At 40.9% G+C, this 3,759-nt stretch overlaps 1 long non-coding RNA gene across 1 annotated transcript; it reads right to left on the bottom strand.

Annotated features, from left to right (window-relative positions):
- Nucleotides 1–341: 341 nt before the first annotated feature.
- On the bottom strand, nucleotides 342–1,587 carry LOC120548393. The gene is made up of 4 exons (XR_005637181.1): nucleotides 1,077–1,587; nucleotides 782–935; nucleotides 502–690; nucleotides 342–364 (listed from the first exon to the last, which is right to left on the bottom strand). It is a non-coding gene; the product is annotated as an uncharacterized LOC120548393 (long non-coding RNA).
- Nucleotides 1,588–3,759: the final 2,172 nt, after the last annotated feature.

Below are 3,759 nucleotides of genomic sequence, written 5' to 3'. Positions count from 1 at the left end.
GTTTTGTCTTCCAAGAAAACAGATAATGAAGGAAAAAGAAAGGTGACATAAAAAATAAATTAATAAAATAAAAGATATTAATTGTGATGAAATACAAAATAAGCATACACTGTTCGAATTATACGATATATATAAAATATCGATGTACCAAAATAAATCGGTGTCTTAGTGTCAGTGTCCATGGGTCAGTAGTGTAAGTTGCTAATTGTTGAATCCGTCCATTGTTGGCACAAACCAGAACTCTTAACAGAGCACAGTGTAATTGTGAAGATGTAAGGGCTGTAGCATTGTGACCTTTGATGATCCAGGGACTGTAGAACTGCTGCTTCCAGGTATCTGAGCCTTAGATGGCAGGAGCAGAGGCCTTAGATGGAAAAACAGTAAAAAAACATTATCCCTTGCATTCCTAATGCAAATAGCAACCACAAACAGTAATGCCATCAGTGTTTTTGTTAGTTCTTTGGTCAAATCTTGTACTAAGTTAATACAAATAACAGTTACCTTTACAACTTGGTTGCACTAAGGAGGAGCTGTCTCTGTGATAGTGATGAGTAAATGAATGATCAGCGTAAGTTTGGTTCCCCGCATCAGTTCACCTGATCACTCGCCAACGTCAACAGAAGTTAGGCTTTACTGAACTGTGGACAGCATTTGATGCGAAGCTGTGGACATAGGAGAATGAAGCGGGTCCTGACAAGAGAAAACAGAAATTTGTTGTAATAAACTGCAGACCATGCAAAAGACATGTTCAAAAGTTACGTGATCCACAATAATGAAATACCTTGAACACTGCTGCAGGGCAACACAACATTTCTGTCCAGTGCAGAGTAGTTTAGGAAGGATGAATGAGGTTCAGCTTATTGTCATGTTTAGCCTTCTTTAAAGTCTTGATTGTCTCCACTGTGTGAAGCGGAGTGATCACAGCAGAGGCAGACCTGCAGCAAAAAGTTCATTTAAATGACAATGTACTGCTAGCTAACGGTGTTGCAAAATTGCTGCATTATTACAAAGTGAATACAGGAATAAACACACAATTAAAGTAATATAGAAAGCACATATGAAATTAGAATCATTACCTTCTGTTGTGAAGACTCTTCAGCGCTGTCAGGTGGAAAGCAGGCAGTGGTGGTCCAACTAGAGAGAAGGTGAAGCAAAGGCAGGCAGGCGTTATCTCATCCTCTGCTAGCATGAAGGTAAAGGTGTCCCTGTGTAGTCTAACAGTGATTGTCTGGCCATTGTCCGTCCATTGTTGATTGACAGTTAAGCTGCTGCTGCTGCTGAAGCATCTGTTCTTGGTTCTTGTTGTTCTTGGTTGGCTGTTAGTCTTGTTCTGGACAGTCGTGCTGGGCTGGGTGAAGTCGTGAAGAAGGAGGTGAGGCCAAAGCTGGCGGTGTCCTCACAGAGGACACAGGACAACTGTGTCTCTTGTCCAGGGGAAAGTAAACGTACATGAGTTATAGTCTATAACTAATGTGGGGTTTCAGCTGGTAGGTACCAATTCACCAGAAAGTGTGTGTTACATATAGAACACCTACTTTCTGATGTATTTCTGCTACAGTAAATGATAGCAGCTGTGTACAATGCTGTACACAGCTGCTGAATGTTGTCACAACCTGGCTTAAGGGCCATGACAAAAGAGGGATCCTGTTGCCAAATCAACTAGCCTGACAATGGACAGGGCCGACAACAGGAGCCGCGAGGGCTATGCCGCGACGAGTAGGAGGGCCGCCACGGTGAGCACGGAAGCCTAGGGCGTGGGCCCGGGTGGAGCCGCCGCGGGTGCAGATTTTGGTGGTAGTAGCAAATATTCAAACGAGAACTTTGAAGGCCGAGGTGGAGAAGGGTTCCATGTGAACAGCAGTTGAACATGGGTCAGTCGGTCCTAAGAGATGGGCGAACGCCGTTCGGAAGGGTGGGGCGATGGCCTACATCGCCCCACCCTCCCCGAATTTGGAGTTGCGGAGAATGTTTAGGGCTGTACTTGGGATGTACAGCCCAAGATATGTTGTAAATATAGTGGTATGCATAAGTTTAGACACCCAAGTTAAAGTTGACTAAAAATAGGAATAAAAAAAATCATCTTTTGGAAATTGATCTTAATGCCTTAATTAAAAAAAAATGAGGAAAAATCCAACCTTTAAGGACACCAATTTTGGCCTTTGGAATTAAAATAGCCCCACACCATCACATACCTACAGATTGTCATGATTTTAATAGCTAACTGAAATAAGATCCATATCAATGCAAATCAAACCAGCTATTAGGCTAACTGAAATAAAACCGTGCCAATCCCTAGGTATGGTGAAGGGTATGTGAGGGTGTGGGGCTATTTTAATTCCAAAGGCCAAGGGAATTTTATCAGGATGCATAGTATCCTGGATCCATGAAATAACTGGCCTTTAAAAATTAAAATCTGCCTGCCTCTATGGGAATTTAACACAGTGGTGTCTATACTTTTTAAGGAAGAAAATTCATTTATTTACGATACATTATTCATTCACAAAGAAAATTGGTGTCCTTAAAGGTTGGATTTTTCCTCATTTTTTATATTAAGGCATTAAGATCAATTTCCAAAAGATGTTTTTTTTGTATTCCTCTTTTTAGTAAACTTTAGCATGGGTGTCTAAACTTATACATACCACTGTATATCTCATATTAATATGGTTACCTGAAATAATTATGACCAAAACATTATCCATTTCTGCCAAAATATAAGATTACCAAACAAAATGTCTTTCAGCTTACTAAATTAAGTACATCAATATGTTGTGTGACAGCAAAATTGGGTTTCCTTTACATAGCAATAGAAACGAGACCAACAACAATGAGGTATCCTGAAAAAACACAACATAATGCTCAGTGGATTTTTGTTTTACCTGCCAACTGTTCAGGACAGATTAACATGTGGTACAGCTGCAACAAAGATACATTTAAATTATTAGACCATAACGTATTTTATCATTGCAGGTTTCAATAATTTTGTCTTTAAAATCAAACTGTTATTGATCCATGTTTCACTCACTCACTTTGGGTATTAGGCACAGACCTTTTTGTCTTTTTCTTTATCTGTAAAAGTCAGCTGCCATCTTTATGGACTGTTAGAGGACATGACACAGTATACAGGATTATGATAACTATAATATGTTCTCATCACACCAGAGTGGAGACAATGCTGCGGTTTAGAGATGAAAATGAGGTCCAGAAGTGTGTTCTTATCTGTGGTGGCAGCAGTGATGAGTTGAACATAGCCCCGGGACTGAAACAACTCAAGGATTGGCTTACTTGCATTGGATAAGTGATTCTCGTTGAAATCCCCGCAGACAATGATAGGGTGGCAATCCATGATCTCCAATGAGTCCAGCAGGCTTCCCATGTTTGACAGAAACAATGTCACACTGTAGTCCGGAGGTCTGTACACAGCTGCAATCAAAGCACTCACTGGGGCTTCAACCTTCAGAGCCAAAAACTCAAGGTCAGTGACATTATGTACGTACTGTTTTTCACGTACTTGAATGTGCTCTTTCACATAAACGGCAACGCCACCACCACGTTTGTTGGCCATCTGTGGAACATTTGTGTAGGACAGGTGTCTGTTGCGTTTGAACATAGTGTAGCCCTCTAAATGGAGACTGTCTGCAACAAAGGAGCCTTGTAGGTGAGTTTCTGTGAGACACAAAACATCTGCTAGACACAGTTCATGGTGGCTCTTGATGTCATTCACGTGGCATGGCAAACCTTCTGTGTTATGGTGAACAATGG

The sequence above is a fragment of the Perca fluviatilis genome, chromosome 2 (assembly GCF_010015445.1).
Source record: "Perca fluviatilis chromosome 2, GENO_Pfluv_1.0, whole genome shotgun sequence".
Taxonomy (NCBI): Eukaryota; Metazoa; Chordata; class Actinopteri; order Perciformes; family Percidae; genus Perca; species Perca fluviatilis.
The sequence above is the reverse complement of the archived record's forward strand: the minus strand, read 5'-3'. Positions and strand labels throughout refer to the sequence as shown.